Consider the following 19,002-nt stretch of genomic DNA (forward strand, 5'->3'; position numbering starts at 1 on the left):
ATTATTGTATTGAGCTAGCTAGTGACAAGTTATTTATATGGTAAAGGGAGAAAATAAATAAAAAAAAGGGAGAGAATGAGACAATGGAATGATGAGAAATGGGTAAGCTCTAAAAGTTGGGGTCAAGCTCTCTACATATATACCAAACCAGTAACGGCAATTTTGTAGTTTCATTGCTCGCATACTTTGTCATTATTTCCAAATCATGGCTTTGTTATTATCAATGATCGTTGGCCTGGCGAGAGAAGAAGACATAGAATAGCACACTCAATCTATATAATGCATACAAACAATAACATAAATTCAAAGGAAGAATGACCAAACGAAACTTCCGATTCACGTACAATTCATACAATGATACAAAGAAGGGCATTTGACATGTATCAAATAAACCAGCAGCTTTGTTTTTTCTCTCTTGCTGTGCCCTCTTAGGAGATTGCGTGTTTAATCCGTTTGTATTATTAGTTACCTATATTCTTTTGTTCAATTAATGTAGAGGGTAATTAACAATATTTTGTTGTCCTGTTAATTAATTATATTATTAGTTATAATTAAATGGCTATAATTTTATCTTAAAATTAAGCATGAGTAATATGTATATACTGTGATGTCACTGTTTCTTTTTTGTTTTTTCACGTGCATCGGTTGAGGGTACAGGGTATAATGCGCTCTTATCCTGCTTGCACTGTAATTCTGTAAAGGCAATCTTTGTGTTATGGGATGAAAGATCCTCATCAATCATTTTAAGCAAAAGTTTCACTCATGCAGAATTTAATTATGAGAAGGAAGTTGCACTTAGCACATGTGGGACATTCGTCTGGTTGTATCACTGGGATATGGGGTAATTCTGGAGATTTTCTTTTTTGTATGTAGATAAACTTTATTCATGTCTAAAGCCAGTGTACCATCCTCGATCTATCTGTCTCTCTAGATCACATTCTGTGTATATATATACAGTAGCTTTTATTAACATCATTAGCCATTAAAGATTTATTGTAAATAATTAAAAATGAAAATATGTTATTAAAAATATTTATTACACTTTATGTTTTTAATATATATATATATATTAAACAATGTTTTTCTTAAAACTACTAAAAGAATATCATTTACTAACAAAAAAAAATTAAAGAAAAATTATATATATACTAACCGTGTAAATTTACACTCTCAATCAATTACAAACTAATTTATATAATAAATTTGTTAACTTTTAAAATAATCATCTTAAAATTTATACTTATCATATTTTTTTAGTTAACAGTATGATTTATTATTTTACACTGAAATGTCTATACTAATATTTGTCCATACTAATATATATATTTTTAAATAATCTTCTTAAAAGTTATGCTTATCATAGAAATTAAACTTTAAAAATTATCAAGTGTAAGAAATGTTTTCATTAGTATAATTTTTGTTTAATAAAAAATAAATTTTTAATATAAATTTTGAAAATCTATACTAATATTATGATTTGCTATATATATAAATGTTTAATGTATTGATAATATACATTAATATTCTATAGAATTATTTATTAGTATTATATATCATATTAGTATAAACTTACAATATTAATACTAACATTTTAATTTTTGTTAAACAAAAGTTATATTAACATATATGAAATTCTTCATAAATGGCATTTTTTTGTATAGTTCAAAATCAAATCCTAAAGGCTAATATTAACAAAATCTATAAATGCATTTTTAAGTTGTCACTCCCGTTCATGTAAAAATCTTGAACAACTTAATGTTATTGCTGTTTCTGCCCTAAATTATTTTTTTGTCCCCCCCTGACAGTTACCCAAATCAAGCATGTTTTGTTAATACCCTACTCCTGAGTTGTTGATTTCTTATCGATTTCCCTGTTAGCGGAGGAATTCACTAGTTTTTCTTAATTTGTTTGTTGTTGGGCTTGTGCACCTGCTATTCAGAAAATGATACCAAGTGGTTTATAGGGTCATTTTTTGAAAGCTCAAAGCAAAAGAAAAGTATAGAGTAATAAATGAAATAATTGTCAGAGAAAAGGTCAAATTAAAGTACTTATATATACGCATAAGGGGGACAAAAAGTGATATATTATCACATGCATGAATGGCTTACAGCGGGTTTTATAATTATGAAGATGCATATCTTTTCTTCTTTTTGATATAATCTCATACATCAACCTGTACGATATGACTATAGAAAAACAACTACTAAATTCATGATTTTATCATTTAGATGGTGCATTTGCCGACAAAGAGCAAGCAAATAATTCCCAAACCCTAATAAGGTCCAAATAATTTAGGGTTAAGTTGATGAGTAAAAACACTCACTACTGATCACTAAAAATGTATAGATAGCGCTGGTGACCTTTTCTGAGGCTCTTTTTGTTCCCCAAGTGGGACTGACTTCGTTGCAAATGATATGAATCTGCCCAATGCTATGCTCCTCGTCATGTGCAACTGCTTATACGTCTTTGTTTGAACTGCTAAAAGTAACATTTTCCATCAAGGCTTTTTCCTTTTCCTTTTTTACATATATATAAATTTGATAATCATTCTCTTCCCTTGTCTTTTGGTATATGGGGTGTGGGGGAAAGAGAAGAGATGTTTCAGATTTTTTTTCCTTTTGCAAAATATGATCAAACTTAGAATGCCATGGTAGATCCACATGACATGGAGAGTATGAGTTCTTTTTGTTGCCGTTTGGTAAATAATGATAAAAAGAAACCCCGGTGCGTTGAGTTGGATGTGCAATGATGGTTAAAGCTTTTAGCCTTTTACACTCTCTTTAGTTCTTCGTTATTTCAAATTTGAATTTTTTTTTCCCCTTCCCTGGCCTCCATATCGATCATACTTCAATTATAAAAGTGGTAAAAAAAATAATGAATGATTAAGCAAAGCGGATATACTTTTAAACAGAACCCTAGATTCTATATATATATATATATATATATATATATATATATATATATATATATATGTTGTCTCCTCTCAACAGACGATTTGGGACAATTGAGTGGCTTTAAAAGGTCTACATGTACATTTTAAATCATCAGGCAATTAAATACTTGTATAGAAATTTAATTTATTAGGAAACGATTTTGGATATTATTAAGTCAAAATGACTCTTTTATTTTTTTTTTTTTTACATTGGAGATATTTTTTCTAATACAACCAATGTATTTAGGATCGGCCTAAAGATAAAACAACTAAAGTCTTTGCTTTAGGCCTCCAAAAAATTATGTACTAATAATTATAAGATCATATTTTCTTATAATACCCATAAAAATCATATTTTCCTATAAAATTCATAATTTCATTGTTAGTTTCCACTTAAAATTAATTACTCATCATAATTCTCATTAATTAGTTTGTCTCTTGATTGACTATATCAAAGGTCTCTCAATCTGAATATATTAATTTTCATTAAAATTAATCTAATTTTTTTTCTTATTTTCTCTAATTACCGAAATGAATCAAAAAATCACTCTCTATTTTCTCCCAAATCAGCTTAAATATCACTCTTATCCTCATTTATACTTTATGTGGTTCTCTGTTAGTGCGGATTATTCCTTCATTTACTTTCATTTGATTAAGTATGTTTATTGATTTTTTTCCTCAATATTCCTTGTTTTGCTTTTGGTTTGTGGCTTGACTTTGTTGCTCCTATCCCGATTTACATGTAAGGTACTAAGCATGTTTTTTTAAATAATTCTTCTATCCATTTGGCTAAATCATTTGAATCTTTTATACTCTTTTTCGCTTTTTGAGATATGATTATAATTTTTATATTTTTATATAATTCAGTTCTAATATTATTTTTGTATAATTTCTTAAAATTCTAAAATATTTTTATTTTACATTTATTAGTTTCAAAGTACAAAGAGCATTGCACTTAAGTATCTCAACTCAAAGAAGTATATAAAACAATCCACTTGCAAGTTGGCAATCAGGTTTTGTTGTTCTAACATTTTTTTCATAATCTTGATTTATAATTTTTATTTATTTTTTTATACATTAGTTGCTTTATTTCAAAATGTCAACTCAAAAATTTGAATTTGATTATTCAAAACTTTTTTAAAAAAGTTGATGCTTTAATTAAATCACAAAAAGGGGCTCTAAATAGATTTATCAAAATAGATAAAAATAAAATTGAAAATATAAGTAATTGCTCATTGAATGAACAAGTTAACAATATAGAAATTGATGAAAATGAAAATAAAGAAGAAATATTAGTTAATGAACATGTTAACAATGTAATAATTGATGAAAATAAAGATAATGAACAATAATTACTATTTAATGAACAAGATTATATTGATTACCAAACTCAAAATGAAAAAAAATTAATAAATTAAAAGAAATAACTATTAAAAATATATATGATTCAAGTCAATGAGCAAATATTAGCACAAGTTTGAGAGATTTATTACTAAAAAGAGGTCCTATTAAAATTACTAATATAGATTTTCCTAAGGATGAACCTCAAGGCATTTTTCTTCATCATTTTACATTCAGAAGTTGTCTAATGGTGAACAACATGAAAAAAATGGTTAATTTATTCTCAAGATTTAGATAAAGTCTTTTATTTCTGTCGCAAATTGTTTAATCTTGTTCCTAGTACAACTAAATTAACCAATGAAGGTAGTAGGAATTGGAGAAATATTAATCATAAGTTGAGGAATCATGAGATAAGTAATGAGCACATTGCTAATATGAGTTTATGGATTGACTTAGAAACAAAGTTGCTAAAAAATGAAACAATTAGCAAACATGTTCAAGAACAAATAAATAAAGATAGAAAACATTGGATAAATGTTTTATTTAGAATTATTGTGGCTGTTAAATTAAAACTCTTGCAAAAAATAACTTAGCATTTTGTGGAACAAATGAAAGAATTTACGAAGAAAGTAATGAAAACTTTTTAAGTATAATTAAAATGATTGTAGAATTTGATCATATAATACAAGAACATATTCGTCGAATTAAAGATAATAAAATTCATAATCATTACCTTGGACATATGAATTGATAAATTTGTTAGCAAGTGAAAGTAAAACAAATATTATAAAAAATATTAAGAATGCAAAATATTTTTCAATCATACTTAATTGTACTCCTAATGCAAGTCATGAAGAACAAATATCTTTTGTATTACAATGTGTAGATGTTTGTTCAACTCAAATATAAGTTTTTAAATATTTTTTAGAATTTTTAAAAGTGGATGATACAACTGGAAAATGCCTTTTTGATGATATTATGAACAAAATAAATAATATTAAACTTGATATTAGTAATTTAAGAGGACAAGGTTATGATAATGGATCAAATATGAAAGGAAAACATTAAGGTGAGAAAGTCGTATTGAATTTCTTTTTTTACAAGATCATATATTCCTAGCCTAACTCTCAAACCATTGTCACAAACACGATAAGAAAGTCATATTGAAAGTATAAAAATTTTAAGATTTCGAACTCCATAATTAAGAGATGTTTTATTAAAATTAGGTAAAACTTATGAACTTGAAAATTTTGAGTTTTTGTTAAGTATGACTATTTGATATGATATATTATTTGTTGTAAACTCCATTAATAAAAAGTTACAATTAAAAGATATGGGTATGAATGTTGCTTTAGAACAATTAAAAGGTCTTATTCTTTTGTTTGAAAAATATATAGAAGATGGATTTGAAAATGCTATAATTTCTATCAAAGAAATTGCTACTGAAATGGATGTAGAACTTAAGTTTCGTGAAAAATATGTTATTCGTAGAAAAAAACAATTTGATTAAAATATTGATAATGAAGTTGTAAAATCGCCTAAAGAATCATTTAAAAATAATTACTTATTATATATAATAGATCAAACAATTATTGCATTAAGAAATAGATTTGAACAATTTAAAATATATAAAGATATTTTTTGTTTTTTATTTAGCATTAAGAAATTGAAGTCTTTGGATAATAATAATTTAAAAGATTATTGTCTTAACCTTGAACGTTCATTAAAACATAATAATCACTCAAATATTGGTGGATTAGATTTATTTACAGAACTAAAAATTGTAAGAAAATTTATACAAGTAGAAAATGATACATCGATTGACATACTTAATTATATCAAAATAATTGATTCTTTTTTGAATGCTTTTATTGTTTATAGAATAATGTTAACAATTTCGGTAAGTGCTGCTTCGATGAAAAGAAGTTTTTCAAAACTAAAATTAGTTAAATCTTATTTAAGATCAACAATGTCTTAAGAAAAACTATTAGAAAATAGAGTTTTAACATCGGTTATTTAGGACTTTCAACATCGGTTATCAACCGATGTTGAAAGTACCGACATTGAAAGTAATACCGTTAACATCGATTTTCTAAAACCGATGTTAACATAAAAATGACAACATTGATTTTTTAAAAAACTGATTTTATATAGTAAGAATTATAAAAAAAAATCAAATATCTTCACATCAATATCGGTTTTTACCAAAATCAATGTTATATATTCACATCAACATCAATTTTTACCAAAACTGATGTTAACTTATACATACAACATCAGTTTTTGTAAAAACCGATGTTAGTTGTCATCCAACAACAAAAAATGATGTTTTTGTTTGATAACCAACATTGGTTTTTGGTAAAAACTGATGTTATATGTTCAATAATAACATCAATTTTATAGAAACTGATATTGTGAGTGCAACTTAACATCGGTTTTTGTGAAAATCAATGTTGTTTGTAAACATCAACATCGGTTTTTACTAAAAATCGATGTTGATTTTTGGATTATTTTTAATGTGTTGTCTATTTTTTTTTAATTATCCCAAATTAACCTACAAATTTAAAAGTAGAATCACATCATATAATTTTCAGTCTGTTTTCAGACAGTACTAGTCCATGTTTAATGAGAGCAATGTTATTTCTTCTAGGAATACTATTTTCTTTGTATGTTACTGAAAATCTAACAAACTTTTCAAAGATCATTCACCTGTACAAGGTAGAGCGACTTAAATTACGTCTATGGAACTTGGCAACACGTTCAAAGGACCAACACAAGATGGGGATCAAAGCAACTGCAACATAACAAAAACAGATTAAAAAGATAGGACATGGAAGTGACATAAAGGAATGGTAATATAAATTCCCTTTAAGAAGAAGCAAACAAGAATATATGGGATTAACTGACAAAGGAATACACACATTTAAGGCAAAGATGAGATGTAACAAATGTAAGGCAGTAAATGAAGTATATAAAATCCTTTGAAGCAATTATTGACTGAAAGTAAACTTGCAAGGCCTTCAAATTCCATGCTCTTGGCTTCTGCAATAGCACAAGACAAAGTAACAGTGTATTAGAGATGGAAGAATCAAAACATTCAGAAGATAATGTTTATTGTAAAATCACAACAAAATCTTACTCCATATTGCGAGTACAATGAGTACAAAGAAGAACAAAGAGTGCCCAAAAAACAAAGCTGATAAGCCCTATGAGAAAGATGCTTTGGTACCAGTGGAATGGTTGTAAGGAAAGCCACAATAAACACCTACAGAAAATATTTAAATTAAAGGATCAGCAACGAACGTGATTCAGACCCCAAACCAATCACTTAAACAATGCATTTTTAAAGAGCATATATATGCAAATATGATTTTTTTAAGCAAGCAACTATCAATGGATATTATGGAAGCAGTGCAAAAAATGACCTCACCTCGTAGACCAATAGTGACGTTCGAACTTCAACTGTATCTCCTTGAACTCGTAGACCTTCACTTGCAGTTGAACTTCGTTCAACACAACTTAGCCAAAACACGGCAATGAGCGTGACAGCGGACACAATGGTGAGCGTGAGGCGAACATGGGGGTCAGAGATGATGGTAGTGACGACACTGAGGAGGTTAGAGTCGCGATGAGGGTGGGTTTGCGAGACTAAGCACGGGCAAAAAAGGGTTTTTGAATCTTTAATTTAAGTAAAAACACAACATCTGTTTTTTTAACGAGGTCATGTTAACATCGATTTATTAGAAACCGATGTTAACGAGGTCATGTTTTTAACATTGGTTTTTCAAAAAACTGATGTTAAGTAACTAATGTTAACATTGGTTTTCCAAAAAACTGATGTTAACATGACCTCGTTAACATCGGTTTTGACAAAACCGATGTTAATAAACTCATCTTATTTACAAGAATGTCATCGTGTTTTTGTTAACATCGGTTTTTATCTAAAACCAATGTTAACTTAGCGATGTTAAATCTATAATATCTAGTAGTGAAAGATTGAATGAATTAGCTTTAATATTGATTGAAAAAAAATATTAAAGAAAATAGATTATAATAAATTAATAAATAATTTCCATCCTTAAAAGCTTGAAAAATAAATTTTCAATTAAAATATAAATATTTAGTAAAAATATTAATTTTTGTTCAAAAAAAATTATTAGACTAAAAAAGACCTCATTTTAAAATTCGCTTTTGACCTCTAAATACATTGGGTTGACTCTGATTGTTTTGAAACCCATAATGGACCGATCAATTTGAACATGAACCAATCATGTGTTTGGTCCAACACTCCTTGAAAATTGGTGCGTCCTTAACTCGGTTCAAAACCGCTAAATCGGTCGAAATCGATAAACTCGATGGATTAATTGGTTTCGCTTAAAATTGTTTTTAAAAAAAATAATTCAAAATGACGTTATTTTGGTTTTTTAAAAAAGAAATATTATAACTTATAATAATTTTAAGTGAAGTTTACTTTTTATTATTATTAATTTATGCATATTATATTATTTTTTGTTCAATATTACTAGGATATTATATTAAAATATTAGAAAAATATATATTTTATTAAAATTAGCTTGATCTGGATTGAATCATTGATTCTTGAATTAGTATCTTCAAAGTTCAATGACCAATATGATTGTGAGAACATTGAACACAACACAAAATCTCTTCTACTAAAATGGTAACTAAAAAATTTAAAGGATGAGATGTAATTTCTGTTTGTTTAAAATAAATAAAAAATCTCTAACTATAAAAAAAAACTTTTGGAATACTTACATTTACTATATTTCAAATTAAAAAGAAAATGAGTAAGACCTTGAAGTTGTAACCTATCATATCTATGATCACGTTTTATTTTACATGACAAATTCTTTAAGGTGGTCAGTTTTTTGTTTGTTTTTTTAGGAGAAAGGTAGTCAGTCTTTGATCATGTGTATGGAAAATATTTTGGTGTGGGAAGGACAAAACCCAATTACATATGTGATAATTGATACAAACGCTTGAAAATCCTAAGCTAATAATTAGTTAATCATCAATTTCTATTTCCATGACGCTAAACATTAATGAATTTTATGAGCGAGTCAAATTAAAAGAGCTTCTATCTTGGGATTATGAAAATCATAAATTAAATTTATTTATTCATAAAAGGAGAAACTTAGTATAACTGAAATCAAATAGCTTAACTTGAAAGATTGTAATTAAAAATCAAGTAAAATGTGATTTAACCCTTTTAAGTCATAAGCATCACGTAATTATACACAATACTTTAGCAAAATATAAAATTAAAAGATTATATTGATTACATTAACCTACTATATGTCTGTACTAAAAGTATTAATATATTATATTTATTTTGAAGTTTTAATTAATATAAAATAATACTATTATTTTAGTTGTTTGAAAAATTAATATAAAGACCAACACCCATTTTGGTTTCTTTTCATAATAGGATCACCCTATCCGAGTCGATCATCTAAGTTAAAAAAAAAAATCAAACTCAACTAAACTAAATTTAATCAGTTCAACTTTTATTCTTTTAACAAGATCAACCCAATCCAATCTGGTCACGATCAGTCTTACTATATATATATATATTCAGCGAGCAAATGCTTTCAGTACACTGATTATTACAAACAACTCTGAGTGGACCTTTCAAATGCTAACGTGGATTTCTGTAGTACGTGGAGTGGATGAGTGTACTATTGCAAACATAGGCAAATTGACCGCAAAGGATTAGTTATACAAATTAATTCACAAACTGAGTCTCTTTCAAAACAAATCATGGAGGGGGTTTATTATTTATAAAGGGTTCCATTGCCATTGATGAAATGCATGTGACACGGACACGTGGCGTTTCATCACTTTCAATGGTGAAATAGGTGGTGTTGACGCGGATACGTGGCGTTTCGCCATTGCCACTGGTGAAATAGGTGGTGTTTTTGCCATTTTGACTGGCGATACATGCATGTACGGAAAGTTAATTTAACTTGTAAACTTTAAACGAGTGTAACTTTTGATAGAAATATTCGTTTGAGACCCGTAATATGTCAAAATGCTCAAAATTGAATGAGGAATCCCCTGGAAAAATGCTCAAATTTGAACATGAAATGCCCTGGCAAATCCCCAAGGATGTTATAATACTTTCATCATCTCTCTTCAATCATTCATATACGAGTCCCAACTCTGCATAATCTATCTAGTTACAGTTTTAGCATTCTTAAACATCTTTGTCATTGAGATCAAAGTTGCTTTTTTGAACAAGGGTTCCCTCTGCCCTTTATGTTCAAATGAGGCTAAGCCAAATGCTCATTTGTTCTTTTCTTGTAGAAAATCTCTCCAAGTTTGGGCTCACATTCGTGATTTGGTTCCTTTCCGCAGACGTTTCACTTCTTTACAGCGCATTACTGACTCTTTAATTAGGGGCAGATCCACATCAGGTGTTCAAGGAAAATTACGTTGTCTGGCTATAACAATTACAGTCTACTGCATCTGGCTGTCTAGGAACAAGCTGATTTTTGAAGATTATCAATTTTGTTTTAGCAAGATTAAGGTTCTTATGTATAGACAAGCGCACATGTTGTATTTGTTTTAGCATCTTGATATAGGCCTTCTTGTATTAGGGAGGCTTTTGATTTTCTCTAGCTGCGGGATATGCCCCGTTTATTGTTGTATCATTTTGGATTTAATATAATTTACATTTTTCCCAAAAAAAAATCCCCAAGGATGTGGTCAATTCATTTTTCCAAAAAACGTCTCTAAGTAGCTGAAAAATAGGATTTAAGATTTAACCACAAAATTTTTCCATTATTAGAGAATAAAAAACTTGAACAAAAATAACTAGCGTGTGATATTTTTGCCAAAAAATTTCTCGTTCAATTTCGAACATTTTGACATATTATGGACCTCAAACAGATATTTCTATCAAAAGTTACACCCGTTTAAAATTTACAAGTTAAATTAATTAGTTTTACACCGTCACACACATTTCGCTAATGACAATAGCGAAACCCTTTGTAAATAATAGACCCCCAGAAAGATATCCACTTTGAGAATTAGTTTGTAAAACTAACTCTCTGGGGTCAATTTGCCGCAAACATACATCAACTCACAAGCCAGGTTGGCATTTTTACAAATTTCATTATACCTGCTATATCTGAATCATGCTTCAAGAGTATTAGCATTTCAGCTCTAAAGAGCATCTTATTAATTATTCCATATATTGCTATTATAATTAAGTTGCAAAATTGGTTTAGTGTGAGATGGAAGCCAAATTTAAGAATTTAAGAAACGCTCTTGTGTATCCTTAAAGAAAAAAGTGAGCCCACTTAAAAGCCAACTACTATAGTACATTCTACCGTTAAATGATGTTGTAAGATGTTTTCTGACTGCTAATGTTACATTAATTCCATTCGCATGAAACACATGCAATGGACAACGACAAAGTCTTCGATTTTTATACTTCGATTGTTGCTATTCAAAAGCTACAACGGGATGCATTTTGCACGCTATACGGAACTAAAAACAAACACCGACTATGTAATGAACAATGAGCATTTTACTAATAAGATAAATTTAGTAAATTAAATTTCCTCATCATTTCCTACGCAGCAACCCCTAAACTAGGGTGTGTCTTTTATATTTTATAAATTTAATTATAAGTATGTAAAATATTATTGATTAAACTACTTTCAATAATTTATCAAAGTTCACGTCATCTGAGTCATCCTTTTTTATCTTTTGGATATAATTCATGATATACTTGTCTTCTATGTCCGACATTTTGCTTTCAATTTTAATTTATCACCTAACTAATTATTGTTATTATAATAAAATTTTAAAGCTTTTGAAATATTAGCTAAAAGATTATATAAGCGCCTATGTAAAGTTCTGGTACGTACAAAAAGAAAAGGGGTAGCAAACTTTCAGCTATACTTGTTATCCCACAGAATCTAATAACAAAAATCCTTCTTTATGTCATTCACGTGTTTCATAAATATATCAATGAAAAAGGTAATAGTAAAAGGGTTGCATCTTCACACACAAATTTCTTAATTCTAAAATTTCGATAAATAATAAAAAGAAACTAATAATGGAAGAGGAGATAATCCGAATAGATTCCCTTGTTGGTAAAACCTCGAATGATATTGGACCCGTGAAGGTCAGTAGATGTAGGACATGGGGCCCAAACGAAATTGCCAGGTGGAGCCCATGATGCATGTCCTTCACTTCACACTTGAATCTTGAAAGTGAGATATTAGGGCGGGAACCTAGTGTGTGAAATTTCCACGAAATGTTTTACTTTGTTGTTTCTAAGAATGGTTTTTGAATAGGATTAGTTACATGATTTTGATGTCCACTTGGCTTCATTAAGATACTTGTCTCTATCTGCAACTAACTTAAAATCATTTTGATTTGAAACTTTGCAGGCCCATCAAATTACACTCAATGAAAAGTACATTTTAGGGGCGTGCAACCATACAACTCCTAGTTACACAAAGAAAAAGGAGTTAACAGGAAGCAGATCAGACTTGAATATTCAAAGTTATCAATGTTTAATGGAAATTGAAACGTAATTTGAAATTTTAAATTGATGTAAAAAAATGCATAATTATCATACAAAATTAGCTTGCATGATAGAGCGTGGAACTAAATATTAAGTGAGTTGAGTTACATATTATTTACCAATGCACATTAAAGTTAGAATAGACCTTAAGCTAGGTTTAAAGAATAACAAAAACACTTGCATATTATTTACCAATAAAACCTCACATTGACAAGAAAGTTTAATCTCAAGTGCGTTCTTATAAAATATCAATCTAATCTTATTACTTGAATAAACTTTTGTTGACTCTTTACTAGTTTCAACTTTGGACCAACATGTTTGTGTAAAAAACAATGGCATAATGAATGGCGAAATCATTTTTAGTGTCATCCATTACAAAAGCTTTTTTGGGGGATTTAGTGATTTACACTTTACAGTAGTTATATAGCTAGGCAGATGCAACGTTGTATTTTCTTTTGGAGTATAGATTTATTGCACATAATAAATCTACATAAAATTTAGAAAAAGCCTATAAAAAATATATCTGAAGTCTGAACCATTCAGTTAGTCAATGTTGTCATTGTTGTGAGCTCAAATTGTCAAGATTAATAAGGCCAAGAGAAAAAAAAATGAAGGAAAATATCCAAAACACGTTTATCTTATGGTGCACCTAGGTCCAGTTTCTTTGGGCCATATAAACCTCAAGCAGCATTGATGTGTAGAGATTAAAGTATGGGTTTTATTTCTTCCAACAAAGTTTTTCTCATATACATGATCTAAAAATTGAACTTCTGTGAGCATGCTGAAGAAATACGACTATTTAATCAATTTTCAACCCTATCAGATCTTGTTGGTGTTTCTTTTATTATATCCCACAACCAGAATGCAACGTGGTTCCAGGGAAATTCTTTTAAACCGAAGATTCAACATTTTCACACACTGATTAATTAATTATAAGTAAATTATATATCAATTAGTAAGTGCCAGTTTGAATTTCCCAGGCGAATCCAACAGTGTTAGGCAAAAGACACCTCTCCGATCCTTTCGTATTTTCTGCGGAGGCTTGGCAATTGAAAACATTGAATTTCATACTGGTTATAATATCCATCCTACAGGTTTGCATGCCATCCGCAAGCATTAAAATTAATCATAAAAATATATCATGTTAAGAGTGTTGGAAAAGACTTGAAGTTAGAAGTACAAAACAGAAAAATATAACACAGATTAGAGGTTTGTTGTGCCGTGAAAAATCACTGCCTTGAAAGCAAAATTCGACTAGACCTTGATGCAATCTAGTTTGCCGACTGCTCCCCAAGGTTAACACAACGAGCCTATGAACACGTGCACTCGTGGCCTTAGGCTATGAAAATCACAGAACAATTGTCCAGAATTTTAGAAATAGATAATAAGAAAAGAATTGAAAATTATTTTCTGCCTGTGCAAAACTATGCAAGACTATGACAGTCCTCTTTTTAATAGCAAAACAATGAAAAATGTCTTTTTCTTTTCCTGTCCACAAATCATAATTATTAGCTACACATTTAACAAATTGACCATTAGAGAATAGCTAATAAAGTGGAGGTTATGCTATTTGATTTATAGCTAATTAAGAGCATTAAAAAAAAGGAAATATTTGTTAAAAGAATAACAATCAAAACTGATTAAAATCAGTTAGGAAATTTGGGAATAAAGAAAAGGAATATTATATTTCCGATGTGGGACATCACAATGAAACAATTGTGGCTTCAGTTTGCCATTGTCCAACAATCCCCCACCAATGGTAAAGCTGGAGTTAAAAAAAAAGAGCAATTTCTGGGCAAAAGAGAGAGTAACATTTAAGTATCAATATCATAATGATTGAATTGATACATAGTGAAGTAAGGCAACAATTGTGTCTAGGTAGTGAATTACTCTTGAACTACCAAGTTTTCAAATGAGACCCTTAAAACACATGTATTTCTCTAATATTTGTGATTTCCGCGATATTACAAACCAGCGCTTTTAATGGCCATGCGCACACCTTGGATACTAATGAGAGCTCTAGAAAGAAAGCCTAATTCTTTCATAGAAGGCGGCCCACCTTCACTCTCACGAAGTTGAATCCATCAAGTGCGTCTCAAAAGCACCACCAAAGAGGCTATGGATTCATTAAGAGCAAAAAATTCTCGTCTTTCAAAATAACAAGCGGTGAGTCCATCAAGTCCAATTCATATGGACCACCTAATAATTAAGGCTATGCACTCATTAAGAACTGAAAGTTCAACCTATCCACAATGTATTACCACATGTCATGGAGATGAGAAATGTAATACAATAGAGTAATCATATGGTTTCGTTTGACCATTGATGGTATCCACCATACTTTCCTCAACACAAAGGCTTAAGCCCCATCCCCCTCGACGATTCAAGTACAACTTTCTTTGTTAGACCTTTAGTGAATGGATTTGCCAAGTTGTTCTCTGATCTAACAAACTGTAATGAGATCACACCATTTTTTAACAATTCTCTGACTGAACTGTGTCTAATGCGTATGTGTCTCCTTTTTCCATTATAAACACTGTTCTTAGCAATTCCAATAGCTGCTTCAGAGTCACAATGAAGAGAAACTGGTATAGACCGTTTCCCCCACAATGGCACATCTGCCAACAAGTTTCTCAACCATTCAGCTTCTTGACCTGCTAAATCAAGAGCAATAAATTATGATTCCATAGTTGAACGTGCTATACAAGTTTGCTTGGAAGACTTCCATGATATGGCACCTCCACCTAAAGTAAAAACATATCCACTAGTGGAACTTACTTCATCATTATCAGTAACCCAATTTGCATCACAAAATCCTTCTAACACAACAGGAAATTTATAAAAATGCAAACACCAATCCATAGTACCTTTAAGATACCTGAGTAAGCAACGAAGTGCAGTCCAATGTTCATTACCTGGATTGTGAGTATATCTGCTTAGTCTACTCACAGCATATGCTATGTCAGGTCTAGTACAATTCATGAGAAACATAACACTCCCTATGATTTTAGCATATTCAGTTTGTGAAACACTAGAACCATTGTTTTTCTTAAGATGTATGCTAGGATCATAGGGAGTTCTCACAGGTAATTTATCATAACAGTTAAATTTTTTTTTTAAGTATCTTTTCAATATAATGTGACTGACACAAGGAAAAACCATTATCACTTTTTCTCATTTTAACTCCAAGAATCACATCAGCTTCTCCTAGATCTTTCATATCAAAATGAGAAGATAAGAATAATTTGGTCTTTTCCACTACAGTCACATTAGTACCGAAAATTAACATGTCATCAACATATAAACATATTATCACACATTCTTGTCCAAACAATTTAGAGTAAACACAAGTGTCAGATGAATTCACAATATAACCATCACTTACCAAAGTTTGGTCAAATTTTTCATACCATTGTTTGGGAGCCTGTTTAAGGCCATATAATGATTTTCTCAACTTACACACTTTGTTCTCTTGACCTTGAATCACATAGCCCTCAGGTTGTTCCACATAAATTTCCTCTCTCAAGTCACCATTAAGAAAAGCTGTCTTTACATCCATTTGATACACTATAAGTCCATGAATAGCAGCTAAAGCAACAAGAGAACGAATTGTGGAAATTTTAGTAACAGGAGAATATGTATCAAAATAGTCAATTTCTTTCTTTTGTGTGTAACCAACAACTACTAATCTAGCCTTAAATTTATCAATGGTTCCATCAGTTCTTAATTTCTTTCTAAAAATCCATTTGCATCTAATTGGTTTACTTCCTTTAGGTAAGTCAACTAAATCCCAAGTATGATTATACATGATAGAATCTAATTCACTATTAATTGTCTCTTTCCAAAAATTGGCATCAATGGAAGTTACAGCCTCATTATAAGTTTTAGGATCTTCCTCAATGAGAAAAGTAGATACAAAAACATCATTTATTTTATCGACATCATTGTTTTCAACCACGAAGGCAGTAACAAAATCTGGTCCAAAACTACTTTTTATTCTCTTCCTTTTACTTCTTCTAGGTTCATTAACTTGTTCATTTGTTACAAAGGAAGAAGTATGCAAATGTAAAGGCACTGAAGTAGTATTACAAGAAGAAATCAATTCATTAACATGTTTTGTTAAAGGAAATTCTTGTTCAAAAAAATTCTGCATTTCTAGATTCACAAATAGAATTATCATTCAAACGCAAGAACCTATAAGCAGCACTATTTTGAGCATATCCAATAAACACACAATCAAAAGTTTTGGTACCTACATTAGTCCTCTTGAAATCTGGTAGAGCTACCTTAGCAAGACATCCCCATACTTTTAAAAAATTTAAATTTGGCGCAAATCCTTTCCATAATTCATAGGGAGTTTTATCTAGTCGTTTATGGGGAACTCTATTTAGTATATAACAGGCCGACAAAATGACTTCCCCCCACATTTGGGTAGACATACCAGAACTTAATAACATAGCGTTCATCATTTCTAGTTATTACTACTTTGTCAGCTTCAAAAACCAATTTTAATCCAGCTCTATTTAGACAACTACCAGAAATTAGGTTCCTACGCAGAGAGGGAACATACAAGACATCACTCAAAGATAATGTTTTTCCAGAAGTAAGTTTAAGGAGAATCTTTCCTTTACCAAGCACTCCAGCTGTAGCTGAATTTCCCATGAAAACACATTTTCCGTCATCAGTATCCTCAATCTGGTGAAAAAGCTCTTTGTTGGCGCATAAGTGTTTAGAAGCACCGGTATCTAGAATCCAGTCCACCTTGTTGTCGACCATGTTTGCCTCCACTACCACAGCAGCTATCACTTCTTCATTTTCTGCTAGATGTGCTTGAGGAGCATGTGGTGCAGCAGGTTTCGAGTTGTTAGATTGTTGTCCCTTCCTCAGTTTGCACTCATAAGCTTTATGACCTGTTTTGCCACAAACATAGCACTCACCCTTTCTTTTCTGAATCTTGTTATCACCTTTGTTGATATTAGTGTGTGTTTTCTTTTGTCCTTTTTTCTGAAATCATTTTTCTTTTCCTTTTGACCTGTATTGATCAGCAAACTCAACAACATTAGCATTAACTGAATTTACAGAATGTAAAACATGCTTATCTTTAAGTCGGTTTGCCTCCTCTGTCTTCATATGATTTATTAATTCTTGAAGTGACAAGTCCCTCTTCTTGTGTTTCAGTTGGTTGCGGTAGTCACTCCACGAAGGTGGAAATTTTTCTAGAAGCACATTAGCCTGTAATATCTCACACATCTTCATTCCTTCATTTAGTATATCACCAACTAGATTCTCATACTCATGAATCTGCTCCATGATTGGTTTGTCATCCATCATTTGGAAACGCAGCCAATTTCCTGCCACATATTTCTTTCTTCCAGCATCGTCATCGCCGTAACGTTTCAGCAGAGTATCCCATATTGTTTTCGCAGACTTTTGATTAATGAAAAGATCAAACAGATTATCTGCCATATGAGTTAGCAGATGACCTCTAGCAGTTTTGTTGTCCTTTTCATATTTCTTCTTTGCTTCTTCGTCAGCTTTCTTGGTTTCTGCAGGAAGCGGTGTGACGACAGGGGTAGCAGGAGTTTCAGGAGTAGATGATTCAGAAGCGTTTACATCAGCGGGAGGATCTTCAAATAGCACATAATCAACCTCTAAGGCTTCAAACAAAATCAACAGTTTTTGAGACCATCTCCTATAATTTGAGCCATCTAGAGGTTCTATTTTTGACATATCCGGAGTGATTTTTGACAGACTTCCAGCCATTTCTGTTTAGTACTTGATGCAAGAAAAAAATAAATTTTGCTTTCAAAGTGTTGGAAAAGACTTGAAGTCAGAAGTACAAAACAGAAAAATATAACACAGATTGGAGGTTTGTTGTGCCGTGAAAAATCACTGCCTTGAAAGCAAAATTCGGCTAGACCTTGATGCAATCTAGTTTGCCGACTGCTCCCCAAGGTTAACACAACGAGCTATGAACACGTGCACTCGTGGCCTTAGGCTATGGAAATCACAGAACAATTGCCCAGAATTTTAGAAGTAGATAATAAGAAAAGAATTGAAAATTATTTTCTGCCTGTGCAAAACTATGCAAGACTATGACAGTCCTCTTTTTAATAGCAAAACAATGAAAAACGTCTTTTTCTTTTCCTGTCCACAAATCATAATT

The sequence above is a fragment of the Glycine max genome, chromosome 10 (genome assembly GCF_000004515.6).
Source record: "Glycine max cultivar Williams 82 chromosome 10, Glycine_max_v4.0, whole genome shotgun sequence".
NCBI classification, from domain to species: Eukaryota; Viridiplantae; Streptophyta; class Magnoliopsida; order Fabales; family Fabaceae; genus Glycine; species Glycine max.